The sequence below is a fragment of the Heterodontus francisci genome, chromosome 3, assembly GCF_036365525.1.
Source record: "Heterodontus francisci isolate sHetFra1 chromosome 3, sHetFra1.hap1, whole genome shotgun sequence".
NCBI lineage: Eukaryota > Metazoa > Chordata > Chondrichthyes > Heterodontiformes > Heterodontidae > Heterodontus > Heterodontus francisci.
In genome coordinates, this window is record NC_090373.1 from 29305785 (window position 1) to 29332499 (window position 26715).

General features: G+C 42.4%; 1 protein-coding gene across 3 annotated transcripts in view; it reads left to right on the forward strand.

The window, feature by feature from the left end:
- The first annotated feature begins 37 nt into the window (after positions 1-37).
- The window catches only part of ggps1 (geranylgeranyl diphosphate synthase 1), a 103330-nt gene continuing 76652 nt past the window's right edge, over positions 38-26715 (forward strand). For all 3 annotated transcript variants that reach the window (XM_068020630.1, XM_068020620.1, XM_068020639.1), the window contains exon 1: positions 38-357. The gene's annotated coding sequence lies outside the window, so the exon portion shown is untranslated. The remainder of the gene's footprint in view (positions 358-26715) is intronic.

A 26715-nucleotide genomic window follows, 5' to 3' on the forward strand; every position in this document is an offset into this window, starting at 1 on the left:
GAGAGCAATCTTTAAAAGCGATTACTGCGCAGGCGCATGGCTATTAGGATGGCGTATTTTTTGATGAACTAAAGTAGGGGGAATCGTCTAGGGTGATTCCTCGGCGGCGCAGGGTGACGAATTTTTCCGCCAGATATTGAGACGGGATATTTCGGCCGCTGCCGCTCATTCAGGTTATCGTGCGAGCTTGTGCTGTGTTGGTAGAATTGTGAGGTGCCTTTTGTTTTTCTGATCAAAAAATAAAATTTTAGAAAAAGGATCGGGAGGCCGGAAGTGGCAGCGCCGTGACCCGGATGTAGCCGGCCTCATCCGCCTGGGTGGAGGTGATTTTTATTGCTGCGTCATTATCGCTTCACAGTAAGTGTCTATTTATCTGCTCACATCTCAGTCAGCCCAGAGTGAAAGAAGAAACGAACTGCATGTGTACCGTGTCTTTGATGGCTTCGGGATGTCCCTAAGCACTTCAAAGTCAATCGAGTTCTTTTTGAAGTAGTCTCTGCTGTAATGTAGGAAAAGATGGCTACCAGTTAGTGCACAGCAAGATCCCACAAATAGCAATGTGATAATGACTGGATAATCTGTTTTTAGTGATGTTGATTAAAGCATAATTGTTGGTGAAGACACCAGGAGAAGCATTTCCCTGCTCCTCTTCAAAGTAATGCCAAGGGATCTTTTCCATCCAATTGAAAGTCTAGACAGGGTCTTAGTTTAATGGCTCATCCAAAAGATGGAACCTCTGGCAGTGCAGCACTTCCTCAGTACTGTGCTGGGAGTGTCAACCTGGATTATGGGAAGGAGTCTCTGGAGTGAGGTTTGAACCCATGGCCTAAGCAAGACCAGTCTGTTTCTTCAATTCATTCTTTCCAAGTTTTATAGTAAAACTTTATTAAAGGTAATTGAGTGCAGATTTCACTTGGTTTAGTTCCATTGACTGAAATTGATTTATTTTTCAGTTCTTTCAATTCTTTCACTTTTGTAACTATATATATATATATATATATATATATTTTAAGTGCTAGAAGTCTTAATTTTTTTTTGTACCAGTTCATGTGCAGTAGGTTGCTCTGTGTCTGAAAGAGATTAGTTCTGGTCAAGGGTCACACTTCTCTTTCAGGTGCCTACTGACCTGGTCTACTTTGAAAGTTTGTTTCATTTTAACTATATAAACTTAAATTCTCTCCCTGTGGATTCTTATTTCTTTTGCTGTAAGAGAAAAGACAGGGAAGGGCCTGCACCCACTGATAACTGCAAATAATCTTTGCAATCTTATTTGCATCACTTTTTTTATTTTTGTACTGCTGCAATGTATTGTGGTTCACATTTCCAATATATTTCTTCTGATTTTTACGCTTAAAGGAACCTATAAAACTCCCATCAAAAATGAGCTTTTTAAAATTGGTAAGAGCTATTTCTTGCACACTGCAGTATTTGTTAAATTTTGGGATCAATAGCAGTTAAGAATAGTGCTTTGTAGGGTAATCATTGTCCATTTAACTGAAGGAAAGATTAACTTTTGTGGTTATAATCTTTAGCTAACTTGCTCTTCTCATTTTGGTAGACCATTGTCAACAATTGGTTTAGTGCCCCTGCACGTATTAAGGATTCACTGATACTGTTATTAAATTCCTGTTCATCAGCTCAGCTTTGAGGATGGACTGCTGCTTCACAGGAAATGGTTATAATGCTCCATATTTTGACGTGACTTGATCATCAGTGACTCTGTCCAGATGAAGCGTGTACAATATGAAAGATTTGTTCAAACTAATCATAAAATGGTTTTGGTTTGAGGAAATGAACAGAATCACCAATTTAGATGAATTTATTGCTCTCACATGTACTACTAAGCAGAATGGATTACTTGTTAAATGTGATTTTCCATTCTGTTTTATGTATGAAGATTGTGGACTTGTGTTTTTGTAAAAACTTCAGTTTTATTACTGGTATAAAAACTCTTGTCTGGTCGTCTCTCGCTACTGAGTTACTCAGTTGTTTGTATCCCCTGAATGGTTTCATGAGAAATTGCTGGGACTGTAAGTTCAAACTCTAGATTTCTGGGATGCTAGAAAACCATGCTTTCAACAAGGGAATCTGCACCCCTTTCTGGGATCATGCTTTCTTGGGGGTTCTTGGCTCGGGAGTAGCTCTCGACTCAGTGTGAAGTTACTGTGCTTGCAATGAAACTGCTCTGGAGCTCTCAGTAATTGCAAAGGAGGGACTCAGTCTCCATTACTGGAATTAGCAGAGCTACAAATAGAGAAATAAAATAATGGAAAGTCTGTTGCTGCTTTCCATAAAATGGCAGACTACTTTGAACAAAGAGTACATCCTCATGCTGTTCTTCCCCTTTTATTTTGTGTGACAGTGAAATGGCAGACTTCTACATGTAACTTAATTTTTTCTTAACCAAAGGCTCTAAATTCTGTTTGAACAAGCTTGATTTGGATAAATGGTGTATTCACATTCATACTCAATGGTTCTAGAAGCTTTGCTGGAAAAGCAGGCAAGTTTTGTCTTCAAGCATGCTAATGCTCAGCTGAATTTGACTGCCCTGATTTTGTTGTATTTACAAGTACTTCACCTGAGGCTGTATGTCAATCTTGCCCTGGAGTTTCTGTACCCAAATCTTGATATTTATTTTCATTTTTGCAAGAAATTTTCTTTTTTTATATAAAAGTTAGTTACAGCTGGTGTCTAATGTAATAATTCACAGTTTCCAAGATTTAACTGTGACATTTTTGCTAATTGGTGAGTTATGATCCATCCGCACAAATCAAATGTTCACAGCACCCTTTGCTGTTCAGAATGTCTCTCTAATCTCCAACAGTTTCCAAGTATTGTTAAATGTGTAATTAGAAACACTTTTCAGTTAGTTGATTCAACAGCCGCATTTATTTTTAAAAATTCATCCTCCACATTTCAGCTGTTAAATTACTCGCTAGGTGTGTCTCGCCTGTGGCTAAACAAGGTAATTGTACTCCTTTCATGAATGGTGGGGTCACTTGTGGGTTTGGCACTAACATGAAGACTGCCCATTTCCACCTCACAGATTCCCGAACTCTGCCCTTGCTTCAGCTTATCTGTTGCTGAAACCCTCATCGAAGCCGATGTTACCCCCCGCCTCCACCCCACCACCACCCAAGACTTGACTTTTCCACTGCACTCCTGGCCAGCTTTCCGAGCCTATTCTCCACAAACCTGAGGTCATTCAAAACTCAGCTGCCTGTGTCTTAACTGGCACTAAGTCCTGTTCACCCATCTCCCCTATGCTTGCTGACTTATATTGGCTTACTTAAGCAATGGCTCTTTTTTAAAATGCTCGTTCCATGTTTACAGATCCCTCTGTTGCTGCTCCCTTTCCTGATCACTGTAATCTCCTCCAGCTCTACGTGTCTGTGCTTTTCCATCTCCCCACTTTTCAATCGCTCCACCATTGGTGGCCATGCATTTAACTATCTAGGCACTAAGTTCTGGAATTCCTTCCCTGAATCTTTCCAGTTCACTTTCCTCCTTTTAAAGACATTCCTTAAAACCTGCCTTTTGACCAAGCTTTTGGTCATCTGGCCTCATATCTCCCTAACAGCACTGTTGATGTAGCTGCACTGTGTAGACTGCAGTGATTCAAGAAGGTGGTTCACACCATCTTCTCGAGGGGAATTAGGCATGCGAGTGACACCCACACCCATGAATTAACTTTTTAAAAATGTGGCTTAATGTCAAATTTTGTTAAGGTTTTGTAAGACACTCTTATAAATGTTTTTTAGGTTGCAGATCAGAATCCTGGCTTTGTTGTGATTAGATTAAATCAGCTGCAGATGTTCAGCCTCTGATAATTGTGTATGATGCAGAAATTTGCACAAAGTGTTGACACACAATCTTATGCGTCAGAATACTCAACGTTCCTGGACTTCAGGAAAGGCATCCCATTGAAGTTTCCATTCAGAAAACGAGCCACCAGGAAGTCTTAGTCCTTTTTATTTTTAAAAAAAATCTACAATAATAGTGGCAAATGAATTGTCCAATAAGTACATTTCAGAGCAGAGTGCTCTTCTTGAACTGTGCATTCTCTCTTTGTATATCCTGGTTGGTGAATATTTGCAGGGATTTGGTGAAAAGTGGACATTGTGCCGGAAGAAAATTGGTGTTACATCTGCTACTTTTAAACCATACCTCTGGGGCCTTTATAAAGGAAAGCAATATAACTAAGTATATATTACAAATACGTACAGTATGTTGCTGAAAGCTGGGTGGTTTCCATGTTGGGTGGAAAGATACAACTACAGGTTGGAATTAGATGACTTCTTAGTTTATAGTAAATGTGCATTTGACACTTCATTTGCATTTGAGTCTGTGCTCTTGGGCTGGAACAATCTGGGGTTAGCACTTCATTTCAGTGCTGTGTGATGAGAATTTAGTTGCTGACTGCACTTTACTATGCCAGCTGATTGTGAATGCTGTTAATCACATTCACGACGTCCGAACTCCAGATGGTCTCCCTTTTCCTGGACTTTTTTTTTGCAGTGACAAGCAGTTCTGTTGGATTTCAGGCTGAATTTGTTTCTTAATAAATTTCTCTCCCCTTCCCCACACCCACCCTTGAAGGAATTGCCCCATGAAAGGAGTACAGCATCACTTTTAATTACAAATAATGTAGAATTTACAGCACAGAAAGAGGCCATTCAGCCCAACTGGCTTGTGCCTATGTTTATGCTGCACACAATCATCCTCCCACCTTGCTTCATCTAATCCAGTCAATGTGACCTAATGGTTTCTTGTATTTATCTAGCTTCCCCTTAAGTGCATTTATTCTATTTGCCTCAACTACTTGTGGTAGTGAGTTTTAACATTCTAATCACTCTCTGGGTAAAGAGGTTCTTCCTGAAATGAATGAATTAGTATTTGACCTCTGGTTTTGGACTTGATGCTGTCTTCATGTACCTCATCCAGGTGTCCAATCTTCAGGTCAGCTTTTGCCAAAGGATTCAAAGGTGGGGTTGGTGGTTCACCGCTGCAATGAATCTTGTTTCCTTCCATGTGTACTTACAGTAGAAACCATGTCTCACTTTCTCCTCCTTCCTGCAGCTAGTGATGCGAAGCTAACTGTAGTACTGTACCGCTGCCCTGCTTGACAGCTCACTCACCACAGCCTAGGCAACAAACTGGGGCCTTCTGGTCTGTGTATATGTTCAGCTATTTGTTAGATAAATGTGCTGAGTCATTGAGAGGCACAACTCTGAGGTATTGTTGGTGGGAATTGTGAAGAACACGTGAAAGAGAAGTCAAACAGCCGTTTGTCACAATGGCAATATTTGTTGCATCGTGTATGCTTTTGCTTTTTAAAAGCAACTCTGTTTCTGGCCTCCATCTGTTCCCCATCACTCACCTCAGAACGGCTTCCATTATTTACTTGCTGGATTGCTGAGCAATTTTCTTGCACATCTTCAGGAAGGGTTGTACCTGGCACTGTATTTAAAATCATAAGATTGCAGCTGTTCAGCCCGTTGCCTGTGTTGGCTATTTGCTAAATCAATCGGACATTAATGTCGTTGCTCTGCTATTTTCCCCTTGGCCCACCATATTACTCATCATTTTTAAAAATGCAGAAGTCTCTTGCTCAACTATTCCCTGTGGTAAAGCATTCCGTGCTTTAGCAACGACAAAATTAAATTTACCATTACCTCTGTCTTTGCACTTGTAACTCTGTTTTATTCTATAAAGGCATGGCATTAATCTTCTGGCCGCTTGGTGTAGTAGCACTATAGTGCATTTTTTTAAACCAGAACATTAAATTTTGCAACGTCACCAGATAGTGCAAATGAATAATGACCTTCGACCCATTTGATCTCCTCAACAAGAAGTTGGAGTTCAATACTCTGGGTCAGTCACATTTCCACTTGATCCATTTCTGGCATTGATCAGACTCCACATAAATATTTCCTGGCATTGGCCCTAATTTTGACCTTCAACTCTGAACCTGGCACTGCTGTCTCATTTCTGTGTTTTGAGTTTGTTCTTTATCCCATTGAAGCGTGTTATATCTGAGTTCGCTACTAAGATGTCTAAATTTGAGGCTGAAGATCTCCAGCTTATCAAGTCTTTCCTCCTTTACTGGAGATTAGCATAATATTTCTCATCTGCGCTACCACGGTGGTCTAGTTCATGCCCTTGTGTTCCAGCAAGCACAAGTGTATGCAGTAGTTTCAGGTTGTGTCTGAGTTAGGACACTGACTTTTGGGTATTTTAACATTAATTGATCTCCTGTTAAAACTGAGCATCATGTTTACTATTATTGCTGCATCTCGCTATTTGGATGTGGTGAGTGACGATTCAGCTAACACTACATATCGGTTTTAACCTCCCCGTTGGCAAGTTCAACTCCACTTGTGCAGTAAATGTACCTCTTCCTCTTACAGAATGTAGTATTTTGCATTTGTTCATTTTGGTTTTGTTACCACTGATTAGCCCAAGCATAAACTCTGTTAACTTCTTTAAGATCTTCCTGTTCTTGAATTCACAATACTGGTAAGCTTGTTATAGCTTATTGCATTCTTGCTCTAAGTCAGGTTGTGGGTACAGGCCCCCTATGGACTTGGAACTCGTAATGTAGGTTGACACTCCAGGGAGTTACCATCTTTCATCTGAGTCATTATGCAAGTGTGGTCTTTAATCAGATTAATGTAATAGATCCCATGTCCCTGTTCAAAGACGAGTAGGGAGATCTCCTGGTGTCCTGGCCAACATTTATCCCTCAACCAGCCTTGCCAAAACAAATTTATCTGCTTTACTTTTCTATTTGTAGCACTTCGCTTTGTACAATTTGCCTGCCATGTTTGCCTACGTAAATTCTATCACTTAAAAAGTAATCCACTCGCTAACATGCTTCAGAGATCCAGAATATAAGATATAAATGTAAGTTATTTTTCTTAGCTAGGTGTTACCTGTGAATTTACCTGCTCATTATACTCCATTGATTTTCTAGTTTTTTTTTAAATTTCGCCCCTACGTTTTTGATACTCCCCTAGGTTTTCTGTGGTATCCAGCCCTCGGTATCTGTAATATGCTTCACCTTTTTTCATCCTCTCCTTTAAACCCCTTGACATCCTGGGGCCTCTGGATTTGTTAGTCCAGCCCTTTTTTTTTATTAAGGGAACATACTTACTCTGATCCCTCACCTATCTCTTCCTTGAATGCATCTCGTTGATCTGGCACTTATTTACCTTCAGTAGCAGTTTCTAGCCACGATAGCTAAATTCAAATCTTAGCTTAGTAAAATTAGCTTCCCCCACCCCCCCCATTGAGAATTTTTATTGTCGGTCTACCTTTCTCCATAACTACCCTAAATCCAACTGAATTATGATCACTTTCACCAAAGTACTCACCAGCTGATGCCCTTTCCACTTTCCCAGATTCATTCCCCAAAACAAAGTCCAGAACCACCCCTTCTCTTGGCTGGCTTGCTACAAATGTTCTCCTGTATACCTCAAGAATTCTGGGCATTTCGCATAGTGTATTGAATGGCAGCAGAAGAATTAAGGCGTTTTAATTAAAAATAGCCAATGGTTTTGAGGCTTAAAGGCAAGGAATGAGTTTTTTTAATGGGGGTGATGTTTGGACAGTAGAACCTAGACACTTGAAAGCTCTTCTGTGAGAGGAATACTGGAAAGCTGTGCACAGGAGACCAGAGTTGGAAGCCAGTAGACGGGACTGGAGGAGGTTGCAACAAGTAGAGTCGGCTAAGGCTAGGATTGTTGCGACACTTGCCAATCGACAGTCATCTTTATTGGCCATAACTGAAACCTCTATTACTGATATTCCATATCAGACTTCAAGTGCAGTTCATAACTAACGACTGTTTCCCCTGCTTCGTCATCTGATGCAGGTGGAACCTCAATGCACCCAAGTATCTAGTTTGCCAGTAGAGTCGGGCATTCTTTTGAGGGGAAAATAAACTCTCGTTACCCAATTGGCCATCTGGGTGCTAGTGAATTCTGCACTGAATGGATGGATATGAAAACCAAGCAAATCTTGAGCTGAAAGCTTCATTGATTGTCACATCTGACAAACAGCAAGTTACTTCGTACAGGAATGTTCTTTGGTAATGAGTCCGAGTCTGAAATCTATCTCCTGGGCACCTGGAGCATGGGTGTAAATGGAACCCAGAAGTGATTTGGGCCAGGACTGTTGGGTTTCACGTGCTATTTAACCCTGAGGTGAGCTTTTGACCTCATATCTGCTCCATCACCAAAACCGCCTTTTGCCACTTTTGTAACATAACCTGTCTTTGACCCTTCCTCAGCTTGTCTACTGTTGAAACCCTCAGCCATGCCTTTATCAGTACTCTTCTGGCTGACCTCCCATTTTCCAGCCTCAATAAACATGTGTCAATAAAAAACTCTGCTGCCCATATCCTAACTTGCACTAAGTCCTGTTCACCCATCACCTCTGTTCTCTCTGACCTACGTTAACTCCTGGTCCAGCAACTCCTCTAGCTCTACTACTCTGAGATCACTAGGCTCTTCCAATTCTGACCCCTTGAGTCCCCTGTTTTAATTGCTGTACCACTGGTGGCTGTGCCTTCAGTTTCCTACGAAGCTAAGCTCTGGCATTCCCTCTTGAAACCTTTCAGGCTCTCTAGATCTCAACTCTTTTAAGACCCTCCTTTTAGAACCTATCCTAATATTTCCTTACATAGCTTGGTGTCAAATTTTGTTATTTGTCTGAAGTGCCTTGGAATGTTTTGCCATGTTAAAGGTGCTATATAAATGCAATAAGAACAAAGTGCTGGAAATCTTCAGGTCAGGCATCATCTGTGGAGAGAACTAGTAGAGTTAACATTTCAGCTCTGTGACCTTGCATCAGAACTGGCAAAGGTTAGAAAAGAATTAGGTTTTTAGCAAGTGAAGGTGGTTTGGTGGGGGGGATGGTGGGGAGGGGTGCGGTGAAGGTGTTGGGGAAGAGAACAAAAGGTAAGGTGTGTGATGGGGCAGAGGGCAGGAGACATTAAATAACAAAGCTGTTATGGGACAATGGCAAAGAGAGTGTTATTGCTTGTGGTGAAAGACAAAGCATTAGTCCAGAGAGAGTGTTAATGGCAAATAATCAGCTCTGGCCAGAAGCACAAACGTGGAAAAGAGGCATGTTCAAAAAAAAAACAAATATTTTTTTTTTAAAAAGCCAGTCATGCCCTGAAATTGTTGAACTCGACCTTGAGTCTGCAAGGCTGCAGAGTGTCTAATCGAAAGATGATTGTGTTGGTGTTCACTGGAGCACTGCAGCAGGCCAAAGACAAAAATGTGTGCATGAGAGCAGGGGGTGGGGTGTTGAAATGGCAAGCAACCGGAAGCTCGGGGTTATGCTTTTGGGGTGAGCGGAAATGTTCCGCAAAGTAGTCACCCAACCTATGTTTGGCCTCCCCAACGTAGAGGCAACCACATTGTGAGCAGCGAATATATTGAAGTGAATTGAAGAAACTTCAAGTAAATAGCTGCTTCACCTGGAAGGAAAGTTTGGGGCCTTGGATGGTGCAGAGAGAAGTGGTAAAAGGGCAGGTAGTACACCTCCTGCGATTGCATCAGAAGGGGACGAGGTTACCTCTCTCTCCGGTACATTGATGACCATATCGGTGCCGCTTCCTGCTCTTGCCCCGAACTTGAAAACTTCAACTTCGCTTCCAATTTCCACCCTTCTCTCACCTTTTACATGGTCTATCTCCGACACCTCCCTTCCTCGACTTCCCTGCCTCCATCTCTGGGGATAGGCTGTCCACCAATATTCATTATAAGCCCAACAACTCCCACGGCTTCCTTGACTACACTTCCTCACACTCTGTTTCCTGTAAAGACTCCATCTCATTCTCCCAGTTTCTCCGTCTCCCCGCATCTGTTCTGATGATGCAGCCTTTCATAATAGCACTTCTGACATGTCTTCCTTTTTCCTCAACTGAGGATTCCGCTCCCCTGTGGTTGACAAGGCCTTCAACAATGTCCGCCCCATTTCCCGCACCTCTGCCCTCACCCCTTCCCCTCCCTCCCAGAACCACGACAGGGTCCCTTGTCCTCGCCCCACCAGCCTCCACATCATTTCCGCCACCTCCAGCGTGATGCCACCAAATGCATCTTCCCTTCCCCTCCCGTCCGCTTTCTCAAGGGATCGTTTTCCTCCGAGACACCCTGGTCCACTCCTCCATCACCCCAGACACCTCTACCCCTCCTCATGGCACCTTCCCATGCAATTGCAGGAGGTATAATACCTGCCCTTTTACCTCCATTCTCCTCACCATCCAAGGCCCCAAAAGCTCCTTCCAGGTGAAGCAACGATTTACTTCAATTTAGTATACTGTATTCGCTGCTCACAATGTGGTTGCCTATACATTGGGGAGACCAAATGCAAATTGGGTGACTACTTTGTGCAACACCTCTGCTCCGTTTGAAAGCATGACCCCGAGCTTCTGGTTGCTTGCCATTTCAACACACACCCTTGCTCTCGTGCCTATATTTCTGTCCTAGGCATGCTGCAGTGTTCCAGTGAACATCAACGCAAGCTTGAGCAGCACCTGACTTTTCAATTAGACACTCTACAGCCTTGTGGACTCAACATTGAGTTCAACAATTTCAGAGCATGACTGGCCTTTTATATTTTTCTATTTTTTTTAACCATGTGCCTGTTCATGTTTGTGCTTCTGGACAGAGCTGCTCATTATTCTACTATTAACACTTTCTGTGGACTAATGCTTTGTCTTTCACAAGCATTTAATTTCTTTGCCTTTGTCCTATAACATCATTGTTGTTGAATCTCTCTGGCCCTCTGCCCTGTCACACACCTTCCCTTTTGTTCGCTTCCTCACCAACACCACTGCCTCCCCCCCCACAAACCCCACCTTCACTTACTTAAAACCTAATTATTTTCTAACCTTTGCCAGTTCTGATGAAAGGTCACAGACCTGAACCGTTAACTCTGCTACTTCTCTCTCCAGAGATGCTGCCTGACCTGAGTATTTCCGGCACTTTGTTTTTATTTCAGATTTCCAGCATCTGCAGTGTTTTGCTTCTATATAAATGCAAGTTGTTCTGGAGTTTCTGATGCATATGAGCTAGGATCTGTGGAGTCCTGTTCTGCTCCATAACACATCTTATTTTAGCACTCAGTTGGGGGGTGGGGTGTCTGTGTTGTACCATGAATTCCAATTCATTGCAACCATGGCACAAGGCCAGTATTATGTGCATTTAAAACATACAACAAAGCACCTTCTACAAGTGCACAGCAGCCAGAATAAAGCTTTCCAAAGCAACTTTTTTTTTGCTGCTTTTAGTTTCTTGGCATTGCACTGTTGCTTGTTTTCTTATCCTGCATTACAACAGTGACTGCATTTCAAAAGTATTGCATTGATTGTAAAGTGCTTTGAGACGTCCGATGGTCATGAAAAGTGCTGTAGAAATGCAAGTCTGTCTTTAGATTGATCATTTATTTGTCCTTTTTTGTTTTTGTTTTTGCTTTAATGTTGGGCTCCACTATTAATGTTTTTGTCTGACATAGGCTTACTTACTTACCCCCTGAGCATTAGCAGTCTGCTGTCACATCTGAGCAATACACAGTTGAAAATGCTGAATTTCTAACTCTGCTAACAGAAAGTTCATTATCACTTTAAGACATGACTTTTCGCACTTTTCTGTTCACAAAGCAAGTTGTGACCCATGTGCTCCAGTATAAGATGCAAATTGTGCAGGGAATGCACCAACAGTGGCGAATGGAAATCACCTGTCGCAGAGAAAAATGTACCAGCCAATAAACTGCTAATACAACCAATGTGCCCACAGTGGAATTTTGTCCCCCAGTATTTTAGGGTTCTTCTAACCACAGAGGATGCCTGTTTTGCACACTTTATAATAGCATTCAGGAGTCAATATGGATAGGAAATCTACCATGCAATTTAAATCTCCATCTCTTGAAAGAAAGGCCTTTTTTCTCTGGAGTTTAGAAGAATGAGAGGAGATCTAGTTGAGGTATATAGGATGATTTAAGGGGATTGACAAAGTAGACAAAGGATGTTTCCTCTTGTGGGGCAATGTAGAATGAGAGGTCATAGTTTTAGGATAAGGGGTAGCAGATTTAAAACAGAGATGAGGAGAAATAATTTCTCTCAAAGGGTCGTGAATCTGTGGCATTCACTACTCCGGAGTGCGGTATATGCCGGGACATTGGGCAAATTTAAGGAGTAGATAGACAAATTTTTAATGAGAAATGGGTTGAAGGGTTATGGAGAATGGGCAGAAAAGTGGAGTTGAGGCTAAGATGAGATCAGCCATGATCGTATTGAATGGCGGAGCAGGCTCGAGGGGCTGAATTGCCTACTCCTGCTCCTAGTTCTTAAGTTCTTATGTATGTTCTTTTGAAAGTTGAAATATTCAGTTTATGGAATGGGTGATTTTTATGTACTTAAAGATCAAATTATGTCGAATAGCACAGAAGCAACCCAAAATGTGTCTGCTGTCATTTATTTTCCACACAAGCCTCCTTCATACTTCCTCAGCTAACTGTATCAGTATATCCCTCTATTCCTTTCTCCCTCATGTACATATTTGGTTTCCCCTTAAATGCATCAATGCTATTGGCCATGGCTACTCCTTGTAGCAATTTCCGCATTCTCACTACGCTCTGGGTAAAACATTTTTTTCTGAATTCTGTATTAGTGACCATCACATTTATGGCCCCTAGTTTTGGACTCCTCCACAAGTGGAAACATTTTTTACATGCACTCCACACCTACCCTAATCAAGATGTCATAATTTTAAAAACCTCTATTAGGTAACCTATTTGCCTTCACCGTCTTTGAGAAAGGCCCCTTCAGTCTTTCACGATAGTTGTGCTTAAGTTAGTTTGCTTCCCTTCGTGTAATTAGCAGAACTTCTTCTAATGTTGAAGAGCTGGTTTGTTCCATCATGTATGTCACTAGATATTATCTCGACATCCTACCTATTCATAACATGTAGGATATTTGACATTTTGTATTTAATTCTGATTTCCAGCTCAGAAATCTGAGCATGGTTCCACTTTTAACGATCCAATTGTATCTTCAAACAAAGAAAAGCTGTTCCATTAATTAATAGTACAAGGACTAGTGGATACAGATTGAAGGTTTTGGGCAGGGGATACAGGGGAATATGAGGAAGAACTTTTTTATGCAGCGGTTGGTGATGACCTGGAATTCACTGCCCACAAGGGGTGGTGGAAGCAGAGACAATCAATGACTTCGAGGAAATAGACTTGCAAGGCTATGGGGATTGAGCGAGGGAGTGGGACTGACTGGATAGCTCTGGAGAGCTGGCATGGACTCAATGGGCTGAATGGTCTCCTGTGCCATAAATGACTGCAGGTAATGTGCAAGAGCTAGAAAAGTCAGTCTGTCCAAATCTATGCACCTGTTCATCTACAATCTGCTGCTTGGTAGGAACATCTGTGGACTTGAGGTCAGCTTCCAGTATATGCTGATGCCATTCATCTCTATTACTGTGCTATCAGACTGCTTGTCTGACATCTAGTCTTGGATGAGAGACAATTTCCTCCAGCTAATCATTGGGCACACTGAATCTGTTGACTTTGGCCCATGCTGCCAACTCTATTTTTGCTAACTGTCTGCTTTCACCTCCATAACTTTGCCCACTTCCTCACCTATCTCGGCTCATTTTGCTCATGGAACCCTCATCCATGGCTTTCTCCTCCAGACTTCTCTGTTGCAATGCTCTACGGACTAATCAACCATCCTTTACTCTCAAATTTCTGCTCATCCAAAACTCTGCCGGTATCATATCCTTGTACCAAGTCGTCCTTGATCTACACCTGCTCCCCCAACACGTCAAATTTTAAATTCATATCCTCTTAATTAAATGCTATTTTTGTCTCTCTTTTCCTACCTCTGCAACCTCCTTCAGTCCTACACTGAACCCTCTTTTTTCCCCCCCCGCCCCCCCCCCCCCCCCCAAATCCACCCACAGTTCCGCTGACTGTCCTTTGTGCATTCTGTCTGCCCCACGATTGATGGCAGTGCCTCAGTTGGCTCAGTCCCAGACTCGCCCTAAAACCTTCCGCCCCTCGACCACCACCTCCCTTAAAAATTCTCCAAAAAAATAATACCTGTGACCAAGCTTCGGGTCACCTTCCTAATAGTCTCCCTTTGGTATGGTGTCTATGTTTGTTTTATTATGTTGCTGTGAAGTGCTTTTAATTTAAATCAGTATCTCAAAGTGCTATGTAAATGGAAGTTGTATTGTTTGTGTACACATGAACCATGTTAATGTGCCTGGAAACCTCTGTCAAAGGACTTGGTGTTGATTTTGATACCTAAGTGGTTAAAAGCAAGTTTGAAACAATGTGATTTGGTGTGTAAATAGAGTGGAAAACTGTCACTCCTTGGTTGAAGAATCTGGAGCAGACAATTTGCTAGATTTATGTAACTGGCAGAGTTCCTATGGAGACCAGAACTTTGTTCCATTTAAATTCCATCCAAGAAACACTCTTATTCAATCCTAAGCAATTTTCACAAAGGATAATTGATCCACTATGGCCTTGCTGTATGTAGGGTTATAATTTTTTTCTGAATAATATGATTGTACTAATGCTAATTTTTAATGGTTTCTACTTTAGAAAGTAACATGTTACATTCCCAATTTTTCTCCATTTTTGCTGTAGCAGTATCTTGCACTCCGATTGGTACTTGAGTGCACTTGCCTGCTCCTGGTTCTCTTTCTGCTCTATATCTTGGACACCGTAGTATCACTTTCCACTATCCTCATTCTGGTTCTTGTGTCACTGACTGACTTTCATAGTCAGTGGGAGATTATTGTTGGAAAGCCCATCAGAATGAGATTGAGCCAGGAGCAATTGTGTGCATTTTCCCCAGAGTGCTTACCTTCAGGAGCAGAGAGCAGTCAGACCTGTGTGGAAACAACCAGAACTGGGAGCCGTTAAATCCAGCGCAAGGCTCGGGGCTTTCACCTACCTTCAGGAGCGGAGAGCAGTCGGAGCTCTTCCAGCGTGCTGGAGTTGTGAAAAAAAAGCCAACTTTGATGTCACAGGAGAGCTGCAAGGTGATTGGTGAGTCACTGCTGTTAGGGAATAGCTGGGTAAGTATCTCAGGTAAGAAAAGTTTAAAGCTTATTTCAAATATAGTAAGTAGTGTTTTTTTTTTTTAGGGAGTTCTGTAGTAACGAGGACCAGGGAAGAAGGGCCCTAGAGTAACTGATATTATTGGGTAGTCATGGCAGGAGAGCTCAAAGTCGTGGTATGCTCCATGTCGGAAGCTGGGAACATTTTCAGTGCACGGGACCAGCATGTGTGCAGGGAATGTATCCAGCTGCCGCTCCTGGAAGCCCGGGTTTCGGAGCTGGAGCAGCAGCTGGGGACACTGGAGCATCCAAGAGGCGAACAGTATAGTGTATAGTACATTTAGCGAGGTGGTCACACCGCAGGCTCAGCCCACAGGCAGGAGGGGAATGGGTGACCACCAGGTAGCAAGAGGACTCGGCAGGCAGTTCGGGAATCTCCTGTGGCTATTCCCCTGCAAAACAGGTAGACTGCTTTGGATACTGTTGGGGGAATGGCCTCTCAGGAAAGTAGCAACAGCCCAATTTGTTGCACCACAGTTGGCTCTGCTGCACAGGGGCGAGGGAGTAAAAAGTGTGGGAATGCAATAGTTATAAGGGATTCAATTGTAACGGGAATAGATAGGCTTTTCTGTGGCTGCAAAAGAGACTCCAGGATGGGTATGTTTCCTCTCTGATGCTAGGGTCAAGGATGTCTCAGAGCGGTTACAGGACATTCTGAAACAAAAAAGGATGAGGTCCTAAAAGCAGATTATAGGGAGCTAGGATGTAAGTTGAAAAGTAGGACCTCAGGATTACTACCAATACCACATGCTGGTCAGTAGAAATAGCAGGTTATATGTGAGGGGGGAGGGTTTTAGATTTCTGGGACATTGGGACGGGTTCTGGGGGAGATGGGACCAATACAAACTGGACGGATTACACCTGGGCAGGACCGGGAATGATGTCCTAGCGGGTGTATTTGCTAGAGTGGTTGGGGAGAGTTTAAACTAAAATGGCAGGGGGATGGGAACCTTTGCAAGGAATCTGAGGAGGGGGGATCAAAGACAAGAACAAAAGACAGTAAGGGGAGTAAGAAAAGTGATGGGCAGAGAAATCAAGGGCCAGAATGAAACAGGGCCACTGAAAAATAGTGGGAAGGGGACAAGTAATCATAAGGCACAAAGCCTTGAGGCTTGTCTTTTTAATGCGCAGAGCATTCGCAATAAAGTGGATGAATTAATCGCGCAAATAGATGTAAACGGGTATGATATAGTCGGGATTATGGAGACATGGCTGCAAGGTGACCAGGGATGGGAAATGAACATCCAAGGATATTCAGTATTTAGGAAGGACCGACAAAAAGCAAAAGGTGGAGTTACATTGCTGGTTAAAGAGGGAATTAACACAATAGTGAGGAAAGATATTAGTTCTGACGATGTGGAATCTGTATGGATAGAGCTGAGAAACACTAAGGGGCAAAAAACATTAGTGGGGGTTGTATATAGACCCCCAAACTGCAGTGGTGATGTTGGGAATGGCATTAAACAAGAAATTAGAGATGCATGCGCTAAAGGAACGTCTGTAATTATGGGTGACCTTAATCTGGATATAGATTGGGCAAATAAAATTAAGCACAATAACGTAGAGGAGGAATTCTTGGAGTGTATACGGGATGGTTTTCTGGACCAATACATTGAGAAATCAACTAGAGAACAGGCCATCCTAGACTGGGTATTGTGTAATGAGAGGGGTTTAATTGACAATCTAGTGGTGCGAGACCCCTTGGGGACGAGTGACTATAATATGATAGAATTCTTCAAGTTGGAGAGCGACGTAGTTGATTCTGAGACAAGAGTCCTGAATCTTAGTAAAGGAAACTACGAAGGTTTGAGGCGCGAGTTGGCCATGACGGTTTGGGAAACGTTACTTAAAGAGATGATGGTGGAAAGGCAATGGCAACATTCAAACAGCGCATGGATGAACTGCAACAATTGTTTATCCTTGGCGCAAAAGTAAAACGGGAAAGGTAGCCAAACCATGGCTTATAAGGGAAATTAGAGATAACGTTAGATCCAAGGAAGAGGCATATAAGTTTGCCAGGAAAAACAACAGACCTGAGGATTGGGAGCAGTTTAGAATTCAGTAAAGGAGGACCAAGGGATTGATTAAGAAGGGGGAAATGGAGTACGAGAGTAAGCTTGCGGGGAACATAAAAACTGACTGTAAAAGTTTCTATAGGTATGTGAAGAAAAAAAGATTGGTGAAGACAAATGTAGGTCCCTTACATTCCCCTGTCGGAAACAGGAGAATTTATTATGGGGAATAAAGAAATGGCTGACCAACTAAGTGCATACTTTGGTTCTGTCTTCACAAAGGAGGACACCAGAAATGTTGGGGAACACAGGGCTTAGTGAGAGAGGAACTGAAGGAAATCAGTATTAGTAGAGAAATGGTGTTGGGGAAATTGGGATCGAAGGCCGATAAATCCCCAGGGCCTGATGGTCTGCATCCCAGAGTGGCCCTAGAAATTGTGGGTGCATTGGTGGTCATCTTCCAAGATTCTATAGACTCTGGAACAGTTCCTACAGATTGGAGGGTGGCTAGAGAGAAAGCAGGGCATTATAGACCAGTCTGCCTGACGTCGGTAGTGGGGAAAATTCTAAAGTCCATTATCAAAGATTTTATAGCAGAGCACTTGGAGAACAGTGGTAGAATCGGGCAGAGTCAGCATTGATTTAATAAAGGGAAATCCTGCTTGACAAATCTATTAGAATTCTTCGAGGATGTAACTAGTAGAGTTGATAAGGGGAGCCAGTAGATATGGTTTATTTGGACTTTCAGAAGGCTTTTGTCAAAGTCCCACATAAGAGATTAGCATGTAAAATTAATGCGCATGATAGAAACTTGGTTGGCGGACAGGAAACAAAGAGCAGGGATAAATGGGTCTTTTTCCGAATGGCAGGCAGCGACTAACGCAGGGATCGGTGCTAGGACCCCAGTTATTCACAATATATATTAATGATTTAGATGAGGGAACTAAATGTAATATCTCCAAATTTGCAGTTGAGACAAAACTGGGTGGGAGGGTGAGTTGAGGATGCAGAAATGCTTCAGGGTGACTTGGACAAGTTGAGTGAGTGGGCTAATGCATGGTAGATGCAGTATAATGTGGATAAATGTGAGGTTATCCACTTTGGTAACAGAAATAGGAAGATAGATTATTATCTGAACGGCTATAAACTGAGAGGGGGGAATATGCAGCGAGACCTGGGTGTTCTTGTACACTAGTCGCTGAAGGTAAGCATGCAGGTCCAACAGGCGGTAAAAAAGGCAAATGGTTTGTTGGCCTTCATAGCGAGAGGATTTGCGTACAAGAGCAGGGATGTCTTGCTGCAATTATACAGGGCCTCGGTGATGCCACACCTGGAATATTGTGTGCAGTTTTGGTCTCCTTATCTGAGGAAGGATGTTCTTGCTATAGAGGGAGTGCAGCGAAGGTTTACCAGACTGATTCCTGGGATGGCGGGACTGACGTATGAGGAGAGATTGAGTCGGTTAGGATTATATTTGCTGGAGTTCAGAAGAGTGAGGGGGGACCTCCTAGAAACCTATAAAATTCTAATAGGACTTGACAGGTTAGATGCAGGAAGGCTGTTCCTGATGGTGGGGGAGTCCAGAACCAGGGGTCATAGTCTCAGGATATGGGGTAAACCCTTCAGGACTGAGATGAGGAGAAATTTCTTCACCCAGAGAGTGGTGAGCCTGTGGAATTTTCTACCACAGAAAGCAGTTGAGGCCCAAACCTTGTATGTTTTCAAGAAGGAGTTAGATATAGTTCTTGGGTCTAAAGGGATCAAAGGATATGGGGCGAAAGCGGGAACATGTTACTGAGTTGGATGATCAGCCATGATAATGAATGGCGGAGCAGGCTCTAAGGGCTGAATGGCCTACTATTGCTCCTATTTTCTATGTGAGCTCCATAACTATCCCACATACCAGCTGCAGTTGAGGATGTCAAGAATGGAAATTACCCCATTTAGAAAGGGCTAGGAATAGGAGAGGAGAGCTCGAGTTGCGGACAGACAGGAGAACAGGGTTGGGACCGCACAGGTGACCAGTTTAAGGTGTAGTAGCTATTGTCTCCAACTAATGTTACACTTCTAGCTGAATGAAGCCCAATACACGTGAGACTTGACTATAATTCATTTTTGTGCTTTGCATGTCTATTGCATATAGACTATCCAGTTGTATGGACCTGTGACTTCAGCAGCTCTAATCAGTTGATATATTGGCTGTGGGGGAAAAAAAGGGCTGTCATTGCAGATGCGATAAAGTGATGTATAAATTTCTGCTAAAAGGGAAGTGGAAATATCAGTTGTGCAGTTGGGGGCAAGACATGACATGGGGTGAAGCAGAAAATGATTTACTCCAAATCTTTTGTGGAGCCTAACCATGGACATGGACCTTTTGGGCCTTATTTCTGTGCCCTATTTCTGTGCTGTAAATGCTTTGTTGTGCTTTACATTTAACTTGGAGTGTTTCATGCTGATGTTTTCCAAACTGAAAGAAGGTCTCTAATACTGACATCTCCTTGGAATCCTAAAAATCGACTTCAAACTATTTCTCATCGGAAGCTCTTCCAATTTAAGTTCCACGGTTCAGATCTCATTGCTGCATGAACTGTGTCCGTGGAAATCAATGTAGAATAGAATTGAGAAATCAACTTATTGTCCCTGATGAAACCAATCCAGAAGGACCATAGAATCATACAGCAGAGAAAGGGTTATTTGGCCCATTGTGCTTATGCTGGCTCTTGGAAAGAGTTATCCAATTATTTCCACTCCTGCCGCTCATCCCCAATCTTCAACTTTGGGATTTACTTAGGAATAGCAGGTCTGATTTCTAACATGGAAAGGAATTAGATCACAGTTTTCATTATCAATGAGAATATTTGCCTTGTAAGAGCAAAAAGGGTAGAATCGAGTCATCCTCCAGTCAGTGGGCAAGTTGCCAAACACCCAAATTACTTAATTTTACAGAAACCATGAATGAGTAATGTTTTCTAATGCTTCTAATTTGTTATTTCATTTCAGGGGGAACAGATTGTTTGACTTATTTTGTTCAATGTAAGCAATTTCATTAATGGCAAACAAGGAAATCAAACCCATGTCATAACGTTGGCTTTGAATTCTATTGTTTTGGATTAGAGGTCATCAGCCAACAGCCGAGAGGTGGTTCGAATCGGGCAGAGTCAACATAGTTTTGTGAAAAGGAAATCATATTTAAGCAATTTATTGGAGTTCTTTTGAAGAAGTAGCATGTGCTGTGGATAAAGGGGATCTGGTGGATGTACTGTATTTGGATTTCCAGAAGCATTTGCTAAGGTGCCAGATCAAAAGTCATTGCGTAAAATAAAAGCTTATGGTGTAGGGGGTAACATTTTGGCATGGATAGAAGATTGGCTAGCTAACAGGAAACAGAGAGTAGGCATAAATAGGTCATTTTCTGGCTGGCAAGATGTAACAAGTGATGTGCCACAAGGATCAGTGCTGGGGCCTCCACATTTTACAATCCATATAATTGACATGGATGAACGGACCGAATGTATGGTTGCTATATTTGCTGATGACGCAAAGATAGGTAGGAAAGTAAGTTGTGAAGAGGACATGAGTCTGCAAAGGGATATAGATAGATTGTGAGTGAGTGGGCAAAGGTCTGGCAAATGGAGTATAATGTGGGAAAGTGGGAAATTGTCCACTTTGGCAGGAAAAATAAAAAAGCATATTATCTAAGTAGTGAGAGATTGCAGAGCTCTGAGATGCAGGGGGATCTGGGGGTGTCCTCGTGCATGAATCGCAAAAGGTTAGTATGCAGGTACAGTAAGTAATTAGGAAAACTAATAGAATGTTATTGTTTATTGCAAATTGAATACAAAAGTAGGGAGATAATCGTTATACAGGGCATTGGTGAGATCATACCTGGAGTACTGTGTACAATATTGGTCTCCGTATTTAAGGAAGTAATTAAATGCGTTGGAAGCAGTTCAAAGAAGGTTTACTAGACTAATACTTGGAATGGAAAGGTTGGACAGGCTGGACTTGTATCCGCTGGTATTTAGAAGAGTAAGGGGTAACTTGATTGCAACATTCAAGATCCTGAGGGGTCTTGACAGGGTGGATGTGGAAAGGATGTTGCCTCTTGTGGGAGAATCTAGAGCTAGGGGTCTAGGGGCGGCGCAGTGGTTCGCACCGCAGTCTCTCAGCTCCAGTGACCCAGTTTCAGTTCTGGGTACTGCCTGTGCAGAGTTTGCAAGTTCTCCCTGTGACTGCGTGGGTTTCTGCCCGGTGCTCCGGTTTCCTCCCACAGCCAAAGACTTGCAGGTTGATAGGTAAATTGGCCTTTGTAAATTGCCCCTACTGTAGGTAGGTGGTAGGAGAATGGTGGGGATGTGGTAGGGAATATGGGATTAATGTAGGATTAGTATGAATGGGTGGTTGGTCAGCACAGACTTGGTGGGCCGAAGGGCCTGTTTCAGTGCTGTATCTCTAAATAAATAAAAAATAAATCAATAAATAAATGGAACTGTTTAAAAATAAGGGTCACTCATTTAAGACAGATGAGGAGAAATTTTTATCCGAGGGTCGTGAGTCTTTAGAACTCTCTTCCTCCAAAAGGCGGTGGAAGCAGAGTCTTTAAATTTTAAGGCACAGGTAGATAAATTTTTGATAAGGGAGTGAAAGGTTATTGTGGGGTAGGTGGGAATGTGGAGTTGAGGTAACAATCCGATCAGCCATGATCTTGTGGAATGGTGGAGCAGGCTCGAGGGACCGAGTGGCCTACTCCTGCTCCTAATTCATTTTTGTATGTCCTATCTACAATGGAGAGTTGAAAGAGACTGCAAATGTTATGGGAATTCCGAGGGGGGAATTGGAACATGGCATCTGGATCATCTGCTGCATCCTTCCAAGCCTGTACCTCCAAGATATACTTGTTTTAGCTTAGTTTGCAGCAGTATTTCCTCTCTACGCCATTTAATGTCCCTCTGTAAGGTCCTGTCTACTTCCTCATCCTTTTTTTCTCAAGTTACTCCCCTGATGCTGGGGATTATGGTTTGATTGTTCTGTGCAGCACTTTTATGACTTTAATATCTTCCTTATGTTAGGTTACTATAAAAATGATACTTAAGGTGTGGTTTAATATGCATGTTGTAAAGTTTGGCATTTTCTGACTTGCATTCTACTAATTTATTGATTGTGATCTATTATTTATTGCAGCCCATCAGTGATTGACAAATTGAGTACTGATTCCTGTGAACCTCACTTGTTTTTAAACCTCATTCTACACCATTCATCACGTACATCTGACCCTATTCATGCAGCATCTTAGCCTTCATAAATCTCATTTGCCTCTCCTGTGCTCATTTACAGGTATAATCTTTTTGTGGGAGGGGTACTAACTGATTCTTTAAACTCAACTTTTCTTTCTTCTCACCCCGCCATTACTCATTTTATCAGCTTCAAATTCCCACTGCTTCAGAATTCCTAGCAGTGGCCCAAATACCAACCTGATTATTAGTATTTATGTTCCCTGCCTCACACCACCCTGTTATCAATCTCCTAGCAAGTATTCTTTTCCATCTGCCAACTTCTGCCTTGAATTCCAACTGTTTCAATTTCTGAAGCAGCCTTTGAGGATCGGATGATTTTCAGTAGTCCATTTGGGATTTCAACTCCAAAAAAGAAAATCAAGGCGATTGAGCAGGCAGAAACTTGCCCTTTTGATGCATTGTTAACTGCTATTCACTAGATTATTGCAGCTGCCAAAAAAATTGTGCCTCAACCTGACGCATGCAACCCTATCATGTTCGAGTTTTCAAAACAAACTACTGATAAATCTACACCATACCCCCCCCAGAGTTTGTTTGCCAGTAAAAAGAAAGACTGGCATTTCTATAGCACCTTTCATGACCTCAGGACACCCTAAAGTGCTTTTAAAGCCAATAAAGTACTTTGCGGCAACTGTTGTAATGGATGGCATTCTTTTGTTCTTCCTTGCTCATGGTTGTTCTCTCCTTTCTAGCTCTCTTCCCCACCCAGTAGGGACACATGAGGACTGCCAAGTGTGCAAAGGGATACTGTTATACCAGCCAGAACCATGCAGTTTCCCACCATTTTAGGTCCTGCTGGTGAATCAAGTGCACGGGAGTCCCACAGGCTGGCCTGCTTCAAGCAACAGTTACCAACCCTGTTGCTTGGTTTTGAGCTTCTATTGCCAGACATGTCATCTTGGAGCCACCTTGACTGCAAATAAGCGCCACTTAACTCTGGAGCAGAGGAAGGATAAATCTGCACCTTCCCCTGTAGTTTCCCTCATTGGTACTTGATACGTGGTGGCAAGCTGATATTTGTTTTCATTGTGTTGGGATAACCGATGCTATTAAATGATTAGTTTTAGGAATAGTGTTAGATCATTAAATTAGGGTAATCAATGACTAAAATTAGCTTTTATTTAGAATTGTGTAATCATTTTAAACTAGAACAATGCCTTTTCCTGTGAAGCTGTATCATGCTGCTTTGCTGTGTTTAGTAAAGTCCGTATTCCCCTATGGAGGAAAACCAGAAATCTGAGTAATTCAGTGGCAATCCTCGGCATTTGGTACTTTCTGCCTTCAAGAAGGTAAACTTTGATCAGTGTGCTGTATACGAATATAAGGTCAAACAATTGATTTATGCATGAGCATGCTTGGTTAAACACATTTCCTGATGAGAAGGCTGTGACTTTTATAATTTTTTATTTAGGATCGGGTAGGGAATGGTGTTGCTGTATTTCTGCACAAGAATCCTTTGTGGGTTCTTTGGACTTGCTTGTGAAGTACCTGTTCTTTTAACTGAGCTGACAAACTATAATATTGACTTGTACTTGGCATTGGCATTATTGGTTTCTTGGGAATTTTTTTCTTTTCCTGCTGATCTTGGATTTAATCTAAAGATCCAAGGTAATAAATTTGAATTGTTTGCCATGTGAAACATTGACTTATTGGTGGCTTTCTTGCTTATAAGTCAAAGGTCCTAGGTTCCAGCCCCACTCCAGAACTTGACCACATAATCCAGACTAAAGGTTCAAAGCTGTATAGAGGGGGTGATTTTTTTTTTGGATGGACATTAAACTGAAACCTTGCCCACTTGCTTTTCAAGGTAAGCAACCAGTGTGCTGTATATGAACACACAAAAGATTCTATGGCACAGTTGGAAGACGAGTAGGGAGATTCTTCATCTTTCTTGGTCAACACCTAGCCCTTTACCAATGCCACCAAAATCAGATCACCACAGTGCTGTGTGAGAGACTGTCATTTCATGCCATTTCTAGAATCATAGAAAATAGGAGCAGGAGTAGGCCCTATGAGCCTGCTCTGCCATTCATTATGATCATGGCTGATCATCCAACTCAGTAGCCTGTGCCTGCTTTTGCCCCACACTTGTTTTTAATAGTGATTGTGATTGCCATTAATCATTTTCAACCAAGAAAATCACAGTCCAAAAAAATGTGATATCCTCCTCGCCTCCCAACAAGTTTGAGGAGATTGAGTTTGTTGCTCACACAAAATTGAGACATCCACTTTTTCCCCATGCTCCATCTTTGAACCTGCATCTCTCTAGTCTGTCACATTTTCCCTCATGTCCTTGTCCTGTCCATGAAACTCATCTCCTATTTCATTTGAGTTCACCTCCTATTAAACTGATCACCAAACTGGTGAGCTTCCAGTGTAATTGGGACCCTCTTTGGGCAGTATACTTTTCCCTTTCTAGAATAGAAAAAGCGAAGTATTTAAATGGCGAGAGACTGCAGAATACTGTAGTACAGAGGGATTTGGGTGTCTTTGTACATGAATTGCAAAAAGATAGCCTGCAAGTATAGCAAGTAACTAGGAAGGCAAATGAAATGCTGAACGTTATTGCAAGGGGGTGGAGTATAAAAGTAGGGAAGTCTTGTTACAACTGTACAGGATGTTGAGACCGCACCTAGAGTACTGCATACAGCTTTGGTCTCCTTTTATTTAAGGAGGTATATACTTGCATTAGAGGCAGCTCAGAGAAGGTTCACTGATTTGATTTAATATAAAAGCAAAATACTGCAGATGCTGGAAATCTGAAATAAAAACAAGAAATGCTGGAAATACTCAGCAGGTCTGGCAGCATCTGTGGAGAGAAGCAGAGTTAACATTTCAGGTCAGTGACCCTTCAGAACTGGCAAATATTAGAAATGTGAAAAGTTATAAGCAAGTAAAGCAGGGGTGGGGCAAGAGATAACAAAGGAGAAAATGTAGATAGGACAAGGTCACCGTATAGCTGACCAGAAGGTCGTGGAGCAAAGGCAAACAATATGTTAATGGTGTGTTGAAAGACAAAGCATTAGTACACATAGGGTGTTAGTGGACTGAAAATTGAACAGCCGCAAGTACAAACATGGAAAAAAAACTGAAAAGAAAACAGTGGGTAAGCAAACAGAACAAACTAAGAAATAAAATAAACACAAAAAATATAAAGCAAAAAATAACTAAATATAAAAGTAAAATGGGGGACCCGTCATGCTCTGAAATTATTTTACTCTGTCTTCAGTTGGGCAGGCTTTAGTGTGCCTAATTGGTAAATAAGATGCTGTTCCTCGAGCTTGCATTGATGTTCAGTGGAACACTGCAGCAATCCCAGAACAGAGATGAGAGCAGGGGGGAGTGTTGAAATGGCAAGCAACCGGAAGCTCAGGGTCCTGCTTGCGGACTGAGCGGAGGTGTTCCACAAAGCAGTCACCCAGTTTGCGTTTGGTCTCCCCAATGTAGAGGAGACCACATTGTCAGCAGCGAATACAGTATACTACATTGAAAGAAGTACAAGTAAATCGCTGCTTCACCTGAAAGGAGTGTTTGGGGCCTGGGATAGTGAGGAGAGAGAAGGTAAATGGGCAGGTAATTACACCACCTGCGATTACAGGGGAAGGGGATGAGGCGATGGGGGTAATGGAGGAGTGCACCAGGGTGTCACGGAGTGAACGATCCCTTCGGAATGCTGACAGGGGAAGGGAGGGAAATGCATTTGGTAGCGGCATCACGCTGGAGTGGCGGAAATGGCTGTTTGGGTGGGAAGTGAGGACAAGGGGAACCCTGTCACGGTTCTAGGAGGGAGGGGCAGGGGTGAGGGTAGAGGTGTGGGAATGGGCCAGTCACGGTTGAGGGCCCTGTCAACCACGGTGGGAGGAGGGGGGAATCCTTGGTTGAGGGATTCTTGACCTCTTTGTACTAGCACTGGCTATGCCTTCAGCCACTTAAGCCCCAAGCTCTGCAATTTCCTTTTTTAAACTCTCCTGCCTCTGTCTCTCCTTTAAGATCCTCAAAACCCACCTGAAGTTTTTGATTTTCCTAATTAAAGATGCTATAATGAATGGAATGTTGTGCAGGTGGAAAGTTATTTAATTTTGACACAGTGCAGCAATTGTTATGCTGCAAACTGGTTCATTTTAGAAGAAAGACCTTGATCTAAAGGTTTGCTTCCTCCTTCCTGTACAAGATATGTGGACTGTATATTTTGAGGGTAGTGTGTGCTTGTTTTTCCAACTCCTACTTCCTGTTAGTGCAGGAAATGAACACCAC